Source organism: Vanessa cardui, chromosome 24, assembly GCF_905220365.1.
Source record: "Vanessa cardui chromosome 24, ilVanCard2.1, whole genome shotgun sequence".
Lineage (NCBI taxonomy): Eukaryota > Metazoa > Arthropoda > Insecta > Lepidoptera > Nymphalidae > Vanessa > Vanessa cardui.
The window spans coordinates 10149178-10156570 of NC_061146.1; positions in this window are offsets into that span (position 1 = coordinate 10149178).

Sequence of the window (7393 nt, forward strand, 5' to 3'; positions counted from 1 at the left end):
GACTATCTAATTGCAGTGAAGATAAGTTAGTGCTTTGTCCAATAGTACCATATCGAATAGCTTAGCTCAGCTTTTTATTCTGTAATCATTTTTTTATAAAGAGTATTTATTTACTATAAGTGATTTTAATCATTTTCGACATATAAAAACTTATTATACTTTTTGATTGTAAGTCTTGTGGAAGAACTGTTATGTTCGATTCATTTATATGTGTTTATTATGACTAGTATTTATATTATACATAGTATTGTTTATATAAAAATCTTGGGAACTAAATGCTTGCTATATCTATTTGTAATACGGTTTGAAATAGTTTTAAATTATATACCGAGTCGAGTGCTAGATATTTCGAGTAACAGAATATCGAGTTTTATTCGGTTTTATTTTCGCAAAGCAAGTACTCTACTTATTCGATACAAGTTTAAGCAGATTTAAGAGGGAAATCGTTAGACAGATAATCTCGGCATTCTCCTCAGATTGAGATGTAATCTTTGTTACAATACATTGAACTAATTCTATATTTAAAATAAGAAGGCATTCATAAATTGACAGACGACCTCCGTGGTCGAGTGGTGTGTACACCTGTTTTCATCTGGTCCGCCACTTCGAGGTCTCGGGTTCGATTCCCGGCCAAGTCGATGTAGATTATCATTATTTTTCTATGATGTCTTGGGTCTGATTGTTTGTGGTACCATCGGTACTTCTGATTTTCCATAACACAAGAGCTTTAGCTACTTACATTGGGATCAGAATAATGTATGTGATGTTGTCTCATATTTTAAAAAAAAAACAAAATTTGAATAGGAGTTATCAGAGAGTAAAGGTCTTACTTAAAAGGCCACTTTTCATATTCAAAAAAAAAAAAAAGAATATAATATGGGCGTAAAATGTTTAGCATAAAATATTTAGTACTTGAACGAATCTTAATTGTTATCTGAAACTTGTAACCAGCACAGTCTTAAGCACCACAAGCAACCGGTTGCAAAAACTGTATCTGCATGTCGACCAGTCGTTGTGTTGACAAAACCCAATGTTTATTTACGTTAAATCTCTTTCGAATTTGACACAAACAAATGGCTTATCCAACATTTTACCTCTTGGAGAAGTCAAAGATGTTTGTACCATAAATATATTCGTTTTCCTCGTTCTTTGTCTCGGAATCAGCTTGAGGACAGCTGTAGTTGCTATTTAAAAATGCATGAATTTTTTGTTTTTAATTATTGTTGATTTTTATAAATAAGCCAAGGGCCAACCACGACGAGTTATATTTAAGTGTGCACATATCTTATACATGTATTAATTAATCTATGAGGAATGAGAAATGAGATGGATAATATACTATTAAAGAAATGTATTACGCGTCTGTTTATAATGTAATTTATAATGACGTCACAAGAAAAAGTTCAAGCCTCAATTCTTGTAACAAATGGACAACTTATGTAAATCACACCATAATCTTTTCCGTTCAAGCATTTAGCTATTCTACTAACACAAAAACAACAACAGCCTGTAAATTTTCCACTGCTGATCTAAGCCCTCCTCTCCTTTTGGGGGAGATTTCTATGAAATTTGACATATGCAGGTTACGGCCTTTTCCTTCACCACCGAATTATAAACACAAATTAAGCACAGAGGTTCATTCTACTAACGCAACGATCTTCAGTTAATGTTAAGTATAGGTTAATTTGCTTGAGGAAAAGTCAAAGTTGGATCGGAATCGGCATAGTATAATGACCGTTATAAGTATATACAATTGGCTCTCAGAATCAACGCCGAAGTGCTTTCCGAGCCACAGGATTTAAAGCACAGGTAACTTCCAAATTCCATGCTATTCCGGTATAGTCTTATATGCTAGCTACGACAAGAACAATTCGTAGTAAAATATAAAAAAATACGTCGTATAATGTAAACATTTATTCAAGTGTTAGTATATCAAATATAAAAGTTCCCACGACACATATTACAGCTAATTATAGTAAATTATACTCTATCCTGAATGAGGGCGAAATGATAACTGTACTCTGGATATCTCTAATGACCGTCGATTCGTCAAACAATGGCTCTTATTCGCAAATCGCTATTTTTACTCACAATTTGACAGAGATCTCCTAGGGTTGTCATATTGAAAATAATTAAATTGATAAATATAAGGATTTTTATTTTCACTACGTCAGATATCAAATTTATTGTGTACCTACCTTTATTATCATTATTAAATATAAATCTGATATTTCAGTTTTATTATAACAAATAATACAAGTCACGTGTTCTTTGTCAATTTTTTCACATATTATAATATTGTCGACTGAGTCTGTTTGTGATACTTACAAGTCTAAACAACTTAATTAGTATTTAAATACCTAAAACCTACGACTGTCGGTCACGCCGCGGGCGAAAACTAGTTTCATATATTTTACTAAGCGTTTTACAACCTGTTAATTAATGAAACCAGCGTGGTAGCAGAAGCTTCGAATTTGTTCACAATTGAAACGTTACAACTAATCTGAAAATAATACCAATTAAATTTTAAATGAACGGGGATATTATTTTTTAAATTCATTGAATTTTACGGCTAGTAACTCAAGAAAAAAGTTTTTAGGCTTACACAACCCTATCTTTGCCTCAAAAAAAGCACGCATTAAAAAGTAATCTCCACTTCAAAATGGCGACCGCGCTAGACAGACGATGAGACGGCTAATTACGATACGGTAGATCTCGATATGAACAGAATCAAATGAAAAAAGTATGGACCTCCTTACACAGTATACTTTATTTTTAGAATAATTAATATAACACTATATTATGATAAAAAGTATCACAACAAATAGGCTATAATGACCGTTATTGACTTATAGTCCATGAAAAAAAAAGTTACGTTCTATCGGGCTGGATTATGAATGCCTCTAGGCAATGCATTTCTGATGCAAAGGGATGCATTTTCCCTTTTCTAACTTCAAAAGCATTATATCTTTATGTATAACACAACACTATTACACTTAACTACTTATTTCCACTTTAATTTACTTCCAAAATTTCAAAACAGTTTCGTTTACGACGTTTAAAGCACAATTTTTTCGTAAATCCATAGTGAATATCATAGATTAATCAAGCTCTCAAAGCAAAGTTGTCAATTTGCTGTCAAATTTTGTTTATTTGGCTTTTCCCCATTATAATTGTTATGTAGTATACAACATTCGGGGAATCGAATCACATACTTGTGAGAGTTATCAACTCCTGTATCACTTGTCTACACTAAGAATAATCTGCATTCAAGATCATCACTTGGCTCCGTCGAAAAAAATAACAAGAAGATAGTATCATAGTTACTAACTCTATTTGCACATTAATCAAGATAAACATCATAATATTTCTCATCTCTTTGTCTTGCCTTTCAAGTTGTCTCCAAACAACCTAGTATAAATAGTTTAAGGTGTATCTAATGCTTATTATAAATAATTTATTATTTTTTAATACATGATTTTTGTAAAACTAACATCCTTATTATGTACTTTGCTTAAAAATATATACAAACATATGTTACTGTTTGGAAAATTTAAGGTCGATCTTTGAAGTTGACGACATCCGTGGTCGACCAGTGTGTACACTCCGAGGTCCCGGGTTCGATCCCCGGCCGAGATCACTAGTCCACCATCGTTTCTGATTTTCCATTACTTAGATGGGGACCATAGTAATGTATGTGATGTTGTCCAATATTCATTTACTTATTTAAGTGTAATAATTTTAAAAAGTTATTTTCAGATTTGACCTACAAATACTCTACTAACAGGTGCAGTTAAATAAAAACATATCCATAATACGACAGCACTTGTACGTCCTATAGTTATTTTACCATCGTTTAACAGCCGTCTTCCGTCGTAAAAGACACGTTTTTATACTAAACTGAATAATAAAATAGAGTGTTCCTTTTACAGATCAAATTTATGTTTTTTAAGAACTTTTAATATACATTTATATTATAACCTTTGATATCTCATCGGACGACGCTTTTCAAAAATAATTCATATATAAACATAACTAATAATTTGTTAATCGTTTATAATTGTTGAGCCGAGATGGCCCAGTGGTTAGATCGCGTACATAATAACCGACGATTGAGAGTTCATTTCCAAGCAAGCACCGCTGAACATTCATGTGCACAATTTGTGCTTATAATTCATCTCGTGCTCGGCGGTGAAGGAATCATAGTGAGGAAACCTGCATGTGTTTAATTTCAAAGAAATTCTGCCACATCTGTATTCCACCAATCGCATGGTGGATGATCCAAACCTTCTCCTATAAGGGAGAGGAGGCCTTAGCCCACTAGTGAGAAATTTACAGGCTGCTATTGTTGTTGTTTATAATTGTTAGTTTAATAAGCATTCTAAATGAAATTTACGCAGTTTTAGCAAAGATAAATGGCAACATTGACGCAACAATAATTTCGGCGCGAATAAGTTTGACAACAATTAATATTATTGCTTTTTTTTAAACTTTATTTTTAAAAAACTTTAGAAATATTTGACAACTGTTTTTTTGGAATTATCGACTTTCCTTATAATATAAGTGATCCGTTTATCCGTTATTATTGTATAAAATAGCAATGATTTAAATTATACTATTATTATTTTTATTTGATTTCGTTTTTAGTCTGCGCTGGAATCTTTTTAAAAATGTTATTTTCGAACTGCTTTTATCTCGCACGTATCGTGCACACAATGACTGAAGAATATTATGCCACTGAGAATTGGTACCACTTTATAAAATATATTTATTGTATTATGCCATTATGGACATAATTTATTATACGATATTTTGTAAAAAATGTGGGCAATCTAGATGGTCCCAATAGTATACTTTTTATTGAGTTCTTGATCTTCTCCTCTCATTAATTCTGGCACTCTGTCAAATAAATGAGAGACAATACAATATCTATAAACATTTTTTTCCCTCTATACTACTTACTAGTTGTCGCCTGTGGCTTTTTTCGCGTTTTAGGGGCTTTCTTATCATGTGTTAGGAAAAGAAAGAAATTGATAATTATATGTATAGAAAATTATGCTTATTAATAATACTTATTCAATAATATGAGACCAATAATTAAGTATAAGGTTGGGCAGAGAACTTTTGACCGGAGGCTTGTATTTATTTTGATAGTAGACTAGTTTTATTCCATTTAAGTAAATACCTACTGTCATTTAAAATGAAATAATTGTTACTTGCTTATTGCTATATATTTATATACTAACGTAACGTATGGTTTTAAGTTAATAATTTTAATAAAGTTTCAAAGAGTGCTCTTATTTTGTTAATACTTAATAATATTTAAAATTGTATAATCTTGTATCATTTTGTCATTTTCATTACTTCAATTTGTTACTCAAAGATATATAATAAAATTAAAAATATAGAAGTAATATGTGAATCTAAGAATGACTAAATTATAGATACATAATATTAATATTTATAAATTCAACTGAATGCACTGAAAAAAGTCTTGAAAAGTATGTGCAAAAAGATTTCAGCTATAAAAATCAAGGTAATCGAGTTTGATAATAACTCTTTGAAGTACATTTTTTATTATATATTCGCAAATTATACCATTTTCGTTTAATTTCAGTACAGCGACAATCCGTTAGTTACAGACGCGTGGGTCGTCGTGAGACGAGATGCTCTTTTCATTATTCCTTTGATGAACGAGTTTTTGTGAATTATTTTAACCATTTTTATTGTGAATTAACTAAATTAAAACCCCTAAGTTACATGCGTTAATCTGTAGTGATTATTATGATTAAAGTTATTGTTTAAAACAAATAAAAATCGTAACTTTCTATTTTATCAATAACATAGGCTATTTGACTGGTTTTTAAAATCCATTTTATATTATTTAGTAGAAGTTAAGGTTTTTTTTATTTCTAGTACATATTTGCTGAAAAATATCATGTTAACAATTCCATATTTAAATAACGCGCAAAAACGCTACTTAGACGATATGGCGCTGCAATGGGGTCGGTGACGTCACTTTCCTTTATTTTAATCAGTGTACATACAGTAGAAAAACAAAGTTTACAAGAAAGTGACTTCATTATAAGCCCGGCCAATCAGGAGCGCTTTGTGTCACGTGACAAACGAATAAAAAAATTCATTTTTATTTATGGATTCTTGAATAATTTAAGTATTATTTTCAACTTTCGTTGGTAAATAACCATTTTTAAACTCATAATATACACTGATTACAATAATTCATAATTTATTTTTAGCTTTGTAAAATAGCCTATTGTTCATTTATATGTTAGTAAACTATTTTTAAATAATATTCCAACTTATAAATTGGAATAAGAATATGATTGAGACCAACATTTATTGTCAACATGGTCGAATAAGATCAAAACTTTCACTATTTATAAAATAACTATAACAAGGTTTTAACTTTTAGCTAGCGCTAGAACATTTGGCGCGGCGCCAAAATGTCATTGACTTCAAGATGGCGGCTCATCCCCGTTGGGAATGTTAAACTCGCGTCCTGTCGCCGTGTGATTCACAATATTGAAATATATTTAAAATAACCTTCAGTCGAGTGAGATTCTCCCGATTCGGGACTATTTATACAGAGGGAGATTTAGAACTACATAAAAGCAATTTCATTTTATTTATTATTTACGATACGTGAAAAAAAACAGAATGTTACTTTTTTTTTTAACGGTAGCTGGCGTGAATCTTAACTTAACCAAGCCCGAGTCACCGGGGATAAGTTACCATATTCTTAATTTCTCTATTATGTATCATGTGCTTGGTCAAAAGATCGTCGTGAGGAAGCCTACATGTATCAGATTAAAGTAAATGTAGTAAATGCCGAGATGAATTGACAAGAAACTCAATATAATCTGTCTGTTTGAACTTTGTTCTGTTGACTTTATTATTGATACAGACAAAATTAAAAAGTTAGGTTATACTTTCATCTAATATATTGTTGCACAGATTATTAAAAATTAAAAGAAATAATATTTTTTTTAAATATAAGACAACATCACATACATTACTCTGATCCCCAATGTAAGTATATAAAGCACTTGTGTTATGGTTTAATATTATAATAAAATCGTCTATGCCTAAATCTTATTGTCTTTGATCTATAATATTTGACAGCCGTGTTGTATCAGCGATAGTTGACCTCTAAATGTGGATGTACATAGTACTATCGATATAAATATATCGGTAAGTATATCGATAGTATCGCTGATATCAATAACATTACTCATGTGGAGCTATCGATACGATAATATCTATAGTATTGACACGTGACGATAATATCGATATACTATTAATAATATTGCTTACATCTTGACATGGCTGTATTTTTTTAAATGTTGAAAAATAGTAACTACTGAGTTTCTTG